Source organism: Chelonoidis abingdonii, chromosome 3 (assembly GCF_003597395.2).
Source record: "Chelonoidis abingdonii isolate Lonesome George chromosome 3, CheloAbing_2.0, whole genome shotgun sequence".
Classification (NCBI taxonomy): Eukaryota; Metazoa; Chordata; order Testudines; family Testudinidae; genus Chelonoidis; species Chelonoidis abingdonii.
This window is the reverse complement of record NC_133771.1, coordinates 3,595,156-3,604,707: the sequence shown is the minus strand read 5'-3', so window position 1 is coordinate 3,604,707 and position 9,552 is coordinate 3,595,156. Positions and strand designations below refer to the sequence as shown.

General features: G+C 42.9%; 1 pseudogene; it reads right to left on the bottom strand.

The window, feature by feature from the left end:
- Positions 1 to 5,213: 5,213 nt before the first annotated feature.
- LOC116835637 (interferon-induced very large GTPase 1-like) overlaps positions 5,214 to 9,552 on the bottom strand; it is an 8,312-nt pseudogene continuing 3,973 nt past the window's right edge.

Here is a 9,552-nt window from a genome sequence, read left to right as displayed (position 1 = left end):
AACACCAGTCATAAGAAAAAGGTTCTCTGGATTCGATCCCAAAGGACCAAAGCTCCAGACCAGGTTCCAATTAATATGTTTATTGGAATATTTAAATAAGATGATACATCGAGTTTGGGATGTAGTCCATTGTCATGGGGCACCCAGAGTATGGGAGGATGCTGGTATTTGGTTATGGGTTAGGCATATAGAATACAGTCTGTACATCGTCCCCATGCGGGGTCTATGGTGGGTGAGGTCAAGTATAGTAGGGGAGCGTGAGGGTACATGCTCATCCTAATGCGTTAGCACTAGTCATGACCTTAGAGCAGCCGGGCCAGGTAATGGGGCGGGTGACCCCTCACGTGGTGGAAATACCATCAGATCTTACCCCATCCCGCTGTTGCCAATCCTTTAGACTAAATCTAGGTTTACTTCAATCAGGAACAGATAGAGCGATGCAGAGCCTAGAATTGGTTATGGAATCAATTAGCATACAGTAATGGCAAGTCTTAGTTCAGGCTTGTAGCACGACGAATGAGTAAAACTGCAGGTTCACATTGAGGTCTCTGAGAACAATCCCATGCTGGGATGGTCATGCAGTCCTTGTGCAGAGCTTCAGATTGGTGCAACAGTCCCTCCAGAGTAAGAAGCAGGAATTGAAGCAGATGAGACTGAGGCCTTTGCGCTTACTCTAAGACTTTTCCAGGTGTAATCACGCCATTCTTTGTTCTACGTGGAAAGTCCACGCAACTGGCGTTTGCCGTCCTGGGCCAGTTTCTGCTCCTCCTGGTCACAGGGCGACCGACTTCTCTGGGGTCACATTGTGTAGTTGTGGTCCTTACTGGGCACCTCCAATGCAGGCTAAGCGAGGCTGACAACCACCTGCTGCTGGGACTTTTTTCCAGTAACACCGAACCCCAGTTAAATCATGCAACATCACGCCAGATATTCAATAACTTAACTACAACCATGGTACAGCCATAAACGCGCGACAATCATAACACCAGTCCCGCGCCTGATCTTCAGACACCTTATAATGCACCCTTTTTCATGGCTTTGTGGCATCAGCCTTGGTTGCCACATGTTCTACATAATGGTCCAGGTTTATATCAGTCACACCTCGCCAACGCAAACTTGATGCAGGACGGGCATGCGACATCCACTGACTGAATACCCCAAAACTCCCCATCCCTGAGTCTGTCTCACTACAAGCCAGTGTTGGGCTAACGCGGTATCAGAATCAGTGTTTAGCTTCTTCCCACACACTTTGTTCATACATGACTTGATCTCTTTCAACCTCCACGGTCCCTTGTTTTTGAACACCACAGTGGATTGGATTGCTCTTGCAGAAGATTCTGTTGTTTCTTGCTCTTGCAGACGCTCGCACTACTATTTTATCTGTACCACGCTCTGGCAAATGTTTGGACTCAAACTACTTACCTACCCATAGCTATTAAGTTGGTTACAGTGTGGGACCCTGGGCATTTAGCCGTGCAATCACATCGTGTGTGCCTCGTTCCTTTCTAAGTGCCATCGGTTTGGACACTGTTTTTCCCTGTGACAGTTTCATCCGTTTACAGGCATTACCTGTGAACATTACGCATACGCCAGGCCTTTAAATAACCTACGGTGTTTCCCATGTGCTGCTTCCACACGTGCAGGACTTCCAAGCCCGATGGGCATTGTCTTCTTACAATTCTTGTAACTGCACACATTACGTTACCCAACTCCTAGCAACAACCCAATTGCATTGACGTGTCCCTACACATGCCTGTTTGTCCGGCCAGACGCCTTGCTAATACCATTGGAAGTTTGGGCATTTCAGGAGCTACCTGTGCTCCTTTGCAAACACTTCAAGTTTTCTGTTTTCTCCTTTGGTTTGCAGGTTAAACCCTGATTTCTTTTTGCCTTCTCAAATTCCTTTGGCTGATGGGTGGGCCTTTTTTGCTAACAGCTAATTACAATCTCTTTTTTCCCCTGCCAGTCGGCATTTGCATTACCCAGAACACTATCTTTTCTTCTTACGCTGCACCAATCATGTTGGCTCTGTTTAACGCCGACTACCACCCCTCCCGATGGTTGAGGGTGCGACGTTTGCTTGCTTTCCCTGCTTCTGGCTTTCAGCCAATTAAAGCTCACCCGACCCTTTCCAAGCTCTGAAACACGCAGCAACCAAAATCTGTCTTGAGATCATGAACACAGACTGCTCACTCACAGAACTAGCAGGAGACATTCCTGTCCCAACACCCATTGTTTTTCCAACACAAGCTGGCACACACAGCCACTCGAATTACAGGGCTGCCTTTAGTTTCTTAACTGCTTCTATTTATCTGAGACCTTCTCAAGCTACCCCCCACTGGACTTTCAAAAGAAAGTCAGTGGATCCATTCACAACAGAAAATTTGCCTGTTAGGCAGCTAGACTTTCTTGATTAAATCACTACACACCTTCAGATTGCAGCAAACTGTTTGCACAGATTACTCTGAGAATTTCCTTTTCCATGAGATTTTTAACAGCAATTCATCCCTCTCAGAAATTCTGACCCTTACCTCTCATCTAGGGCTTGCCTCTAAAGAACACTTCTTGAGCCACACAGACTCTCTCTGGGTTTGCTTACATCCAAGAATTACTTCTGGCCCATCAGGCAATTCCTACACAAATCCCTTCAGGCCAACTTAAGACTTTTTAGATACAGGCTAGAAGCCTTTTCCCTTCCCTTGGCCATGAACAGGTCAGTAAATCTTTTCTTCTGGCTACAGAGTTTGGTCAAACTGTTGTAGGTAACAACAATAAATCAACCTTTTTGGCTCTCCTTGTGCCCTGGCTTAAGGGTATCACCCTGCTCAGACAAGAGGCTGCCTAAGTTGGTTTTCATAACCATTCATCCCCAGGACGTGTGGGACTGGTGGTGATACTGGGAGACTGGAGTGTCTAAGGGAATTGCTTGTGTGACTTGCGGTTAGCCAGAGGGGTGACATCAAAGTCCTTTTTGTCTGGCTGGTTTGGTTTGCCTTAGAGGTGGATAAACCCCAGCCTTGGGCTGTGACTGCCCTGTTTGAGCAATTGGTCCTGATTTGGCATTCTCAGTTGGGTCCCGCCAGAACCACATCGTCACAAGCATGTAGGGGAGTTAGGCACCCGCAACCACACACACGGAATCTCAGTGCAAATGGGACACTTAACTGCCTTTGGTGAGTTTGAAAATTTCACCCATAATGAAATAACATAAGCCCAGAGTGTTCCTCATCATAGACAAAAGTCAGTCTTCTTCACCCTTCCAGAGCTTGAGTAAAAAGAATTTTCATGTATTTTTAGAAAATAGTGTGATCAGCTAATTGTGAACACTGCTGAGAGATGATGGGAGCTCAAGTACCTTAAAACCAATGATAGTTGAGCGTGCTCAGCTCCTTCTAGGATCAGACCTTACTTAAAAATATATGAACATCTTACTGGAATGCAAAAACTAGAACTGAGGAAGCTACAATAGCAGCAAAAAGAACAGGAATTGTTACATTTAAATCATAACCTTTTATAAAGATGGTCTCACTAATATATTTTCTGCTCTGCCTCTGAGACGTTTGTGCTGTAATATGCTCTCAGTAAGGCTTTTTTGTTGTTGTTGCACTAGTAGAAACAGCAATTGGCTGCAGCACACAAATTATACTGATGCCAGCTGGACAGATTACCATTCAAGATCTCCCCCTCCTGCTCAGGATTAGAATACAGGGCCTGACTCGCAGTTAAATCTCTTAATTGATTTAAACGGGAGTTTTGCTTTCAATAAAGAGGGCACAATTAGTCCCTCAGTGTACGTAATGCTGAAGTTCTCTTACTTGCAGAACTAGCAAGGGATTTCAGCAGGTGCCTAATTTGAAGCATGCAAATTATCCCACTGAAGCCAATGAGATTATTTATGTGTTTAAAATTGGACATGTTCTTAAGTGTCCTGCTAAATCATGGTCAAAGGGCCTCAAAGCTGCTCTCACTGAAGTCAATGGGAGTTTTGCCATTCATTATTATCATTACGATTAAGAACAGCTTTCTGTTTAAAGCTTGACTGTTTTAAGTGCTATAAAATCTACATAATTACTCAAATTGCCTTGAAATTTCCTGGCCTTATGGGGATCCACATTTGGGCCATTTGACCAAGGGGTTCCCAGGATACAGCCCCTGACAAAAAAACAGCTTTTCTTACTGTTGACATTCTGACAAACCTTTTTTTGCTCACAGATAAAGAACAAACCAGGCCTTAGATCATTGCTCCAGAGTCTCCAGCACTCAAGCGTGACCCCAACAGAGTTTGGCACCCACAATCCTTTGGGGAAAATAAAATTAAAATCTACTTGAGAAAGATTTTGCTTCTCCAGTTAGGGCTGGTTACAAGCCTCAGGTGCTTATTCTCACTCCCTATAGATCACGGTGAGCACGTGTGGACAGAGGTATAAATACTATTCTGTTGAAAGTTTCCTACCAGTTGGACAGCTCAAGTGACTGAAAAGCATCCACTGAAGCTGACCCGACCAGTATCAGTGTGAGTCCGACCTTGGGCAGGAACCGGGAAAAGGTTAGGAGGCGTATTGACAAAACCTGGCTCTCAGGATTGTTTGTTTGTATTAATCTGGGGGAATGTAATCCAGGTGTTTCTGTAAAAAGTAGACATGCAACTGTTTACCATGGGGAGGGGCATGTTGGGTGGTGGATGAATGAGGGGAATAGGTGTGAGAGGAGTTTAGGGCTGCATGGAGGGGAGAAGGATAAATGAGGATGGGTGGCAGGGGAAATTAGGATTAGGAGGGGGAGAGACATTTGTGAGGGAGTGGCAGGGGGCTGGGGAGAACAGGGGTAGGACCAAGTGTGTGGGGGAGTCAGGAGGGGCCTTGTTTGGAGGAGGGGGTAGGACTGAGTGGCTCTGGGCCATGGCTGGGCCAGGAGGGGATGGGTAGTGGGGGTGAGGGACCCAGCTCAGAGTGCAGCTCAGGCTACATAACCAAGGTAGCGTGTGGCCCTCCAGTAAGCTGCTACCTATAACACACGTACACAGCAGCACAGGGCAGGAGACAGCAAGGAGCAACTTCTTACATGTTAAAGGCTTCTACAGGGCCAACTAATGGAGGCGGGGACAGGCCTTAGTTTTGCTTCAACAACTTGCTTTCTAAAGCAAAACCAACAACAATAATGAAAGACGAAGGGAAAGCCATAAACCTTTGATAAGCCCGTTTGTGAATATAAGACTACAGCTTTTCCAGGTCCGAGAGCACAGCCTCCTTCGTAAAATCTGCCCACTCGGGGGGGATTCTTCCTTTACCCTCAAATTTTCCAGAATATTCTTTTTCTATTTGAGAACGGAAATGGCACACAAACCATTTCCAGTTAGACTGTGCTGAGTTGTCTGGTGTGATGCTCCATTTGGCATGAACAGGATCAGCTTGTCGATAATTCCTGTATGGAATTTTATTGTCCCCACTCAGACCCAATCTGCAGTCACTTGCAACAAGGCTGGAACTGATGTCAATAATTAGATGATTTGTTCGGTGCCATTGGATGCCAGTCACAGCTTGAGGATGATGGAAATGGACACTGTGGTCTCCACCATGGCCAGAAAATGTGTTTGTGCAAACAGCCTTGCAAAAGGGACACATCTCCCAGCAGTCACAGAGCTGCTCAAACAGTATTTCATGAGGTTTTGATTTAAATGGTTCTACATCAAGTGCAGCAAAGTCCCATTTCAGATTCTCTTCTACAGAATTCAGTGTTTCAACCATACTTTTTTAAAGAAACTTTATGTCTTTTATCTCCTGATGTTCAATGCTTTTTAGCTCATTTCGGGGAAAGTGTAAGTCACCTCGAAGTCTGTTGCAAAATTCATCCAACCATAAGGACGCATTGCCATTCTTGTCTTTGACTGCTTGAGTTGATTCATCAATAGTTGTATGAACTGAAGTACAGAAAACATGAAGACAACTATTTAAGAAAGATAAAAGTTTTGCTTTTTCTTTGTCTAAATAATTAACAACACACTTTTTGATAAAATTTTCAAAAAAAGTCCCGTGGAGACTGAATGTATTGCTTGTACTTCTCGAAGTTCTCCTCTTCCACAAGAGACTTTAAAATATGGGTTTCCAGTTTGGCTCTATTGCCGTTGAAGGCTGGATAGTTAGACCTCATTTCGTCAGCTATGTCAATGGTAGTTTTGTCATAAGTTGTGCAGCAAAGCGCTCGAGTCAGCTTGGTGCATAAGAGATCAGCAAATGTTGTGATGGATGTTGCTCCCTGGCAGACAATCTTAAAACAATTGAAGAAATCCTCTCTCTCGTGTTCATGATATGTAGGTGGGTCATTCGATAACTGGAATTCTTTGCACATCTCTCTAAAACTCTTTGCTGCTATTTGGCAGAGATATAATGATAAATCTATTTTGTATGCAGGTGTTACATCAAAATTTGCATTGGCAAGTTCAGAATCTATAGCCTGGTCTATTTTATTCACAATTTCATGGAAGTAACTGAAACCGTAATTCATTATCTTTGGATGTTCCATCTCTATGTGTTGATTTATAAGCTTTGTTATGGCATGAGTTACCTCCTTCAATGTATTTAATGACTGTTTATCACCTTCTTCCTGAGATGCCCTCCATTGCCAAACACTTTTTTTCTTTCTGACATGCTGAGTAGGCTCAATACAAAAAGCAATACATTTCGAGAAATTTTCAATCCTCTTTAATAAATCATTTGTGGATGAAAAATGATCAATTAGGAACTTCTCCCCATCAGTACCAATAGCAGGTTCCTCAGCCGATGGGACAGTGGAGCATACCTCATCCACCCACTTCTGCCATGTACACATAAAGTTCTTTCTAAGTTCATTTTCTTTTAGCTTCTAGTCTCTATATTTTAGAGCTAACTCTTTGCTTCGTCTAAGCACGGCACCTTTATAAACTGCTCTCTTTTTTTCTAAACTGCTTTGATGATTTTTTAGACAGATAAGTTCTTTACCTTTTTGATTAGCTTTGTCAACCAGCTCTTGTTTAAACATTTTCAGTCTGATTTCAACATTTGTTTTCCATTGAATCAATATCTTACTGTCTATATCTTCATCAAAATATTTTTCCAGGTCCTTTGTGACTGCAGTGTATTTTTCATCAATTGGCTTCTCAAGAAATCCGCTATCTATCTTGGATATTTCTTCATTTTTAATTCGATTGCTGAGCTTGTTCTGCAGGTCAAGCATGTGACTTCTTAAAGCCCAGGTCCATTTACTATACTCTGCTTTCAGCCGATGGTACACTGCAATCTCCAGCGTGTTCTTAAAACTGAACACAAAATTCTCATTTACCAAACCCCTCCACAGGTCCTGAATGCGCACTTTCAGTTCTGGCATACTCAAAACACTGCACTGGGAATTTTCTTTTGCAGCCATGAGAATCTTGCTCTTCAGTTCTTGCATATTTTGGCTGTAACTGGGGTTTGGAGGTGCTATCAGTGGCTCCCCTTCCCAGAGGTGAGCAAAGTAATGAATGTGGGTGTTCACATCAAATCGGATAACATTACTAAAGCAGGTAACATCACAGAACTCTTGCTGGGCTGCAATAACTGCCATTTCATCTAATTTTTGTTTTAGGCGTCTTCGTCCTTCCATATTTTTTTCTTTTTCAGTTAATTCTCCAACATTTTGGTGCACAAACAAACAGCTTGGAGAGAGTTTTATCTGCTTCATCCTCAGAAATGCCTGGACCGCAATCTGCAGGATATCTTGCATTTCAGAAGGATTCTCTCCAAAAATATTGATCACCGTCATGTTGCGAATACCAATGACAAAAGTGGCTAGAATATTATCATGATCAAGAGTTGCTCTGTTTGCCAGCTCTATGGCCCGAAGCCCTTCAGTATCAATAATCAACAGAAAGTCAAAGTTCAGCTTTTTTCTGAACTCTTCATCCTCCTTCAGTAGGTGCATAAATGCTCCCCTAGTGTACCTGCCAGCACTGACATTGAACTGAAGACCAAACATAGTATTCAGTAATGTTGACTTCCCAGTGCTCTGGATGCCAAGCACTGAAAGGACAAACACCTTTTTGTCTCCTAGCTTCTCAGTTAACTTGTCAGAGATGGTTCCGATCCATTTCAGTGGCACGTATGAAGCATCACCATCCATCAGCTCAATGGGATGCCCTGAAACCATCAAATCGGCTGCAATTCCTGGCAGAGTAGCAAAAACTTTGTCTTTTGGGTTCATTGCATCCAGAGTTTCATAAATCTGACCTACTTCTCTCAAAATGTGTTCAAGGCCCAGGGAAGATCCATTTATCTCATTCGATAGTTCTTCTAATTTTTTTTCCAATTCATTATCTCCTGTATTTCTTTTTTCTAGCATTTGTGACCACAACTCATGGTATTTTTGGTGAAGTTCTGCAAGGTGGTCAGAAGACAAGTCATCCATAAATACTTTCAACCACTCCAGGAAGTACATTTTAGTTGTCTCTGAATTTGAGTGGAGAATGTCCAGCACTGACCTCATTAAATCCTTGAGGGGGAATGCTGTCCTGAATTGTCTACGCCATATCTTACGTTTTTCTGATTCGGTTTTGCTTTTGTCCTGTTCAATACCCACGTTTTCACTCTCCTGCAAGCGGGTGAGTTCCTTGTCCTTTTTACACCACGTGTACCATAATTCTCCTTGCAGAGGCAAGAATTTGGCCTTGGCCTCTACTAACTTCTTTGCATTAAAAATACTGATCACTGCCTGTGCCAATGACTTTCCTTCCCTACATTCTGGATTATCTTCATCAATGAGGAATCCATGATATCGAGCAATATCAGCACATGCATCTAGACTGTAAGGGGTATTTGACAATTCTAGAGCACACTTTATTTTTGCCTTCAGTTCGTCCATTAATTCAGCCTCATTATGGTTCTTGACAGCAATTTTTACTCGTTTTTCTTGTCTGTTAACTGAAATTCTCTCTTTGTCAACACACAGAAAGATGAAAGGTTTTGGAGATTTCAGCAGGTCTTGCAAAAGTTTCCTGCCTCTTTCATTCTGATCAGCATCTGACAAGAGAACTACATTGACAGAAGCAATTTCCTGTAAAAATTTGACTTGTTGCTCATGTTCCCTTGTATCTCCATGCAGGTTTGTGAATGCGATGCAGTTGTCAAAAACTGTCATCATCCTTTCCTCTTGGACAGTACCAGATGATTTCTATGACACTTTTCATCAAGAGACCTTCTTTGCTGCTGCCTCTACAATGACGGTGGAAAAAAATGTTATGCTTTTGCTTGCTCAATAAAGTATTTAAGATATGAGATTTAGAAGATGAAGATGTTCCCAATCTTATGAAAGATATCAGTGGTGTACGTGCTTGATATACCCATTTGTCTTCACATTTCTTAACCCCAGTCTCTGTGTCATAAACAGATAAGAAAAGTTAATAGCACAGAAGTACTTTATATCTCTTTGACTGTAAAGGGTTAACAAGTTCAGTAAGCCTGGCTGTCACCTGACCAGAGGACCAATCAGGGGACAGGATACTTTCAAATCTTGAGGGAGGGAAGTTTCTGTGTGTGCTGTTAG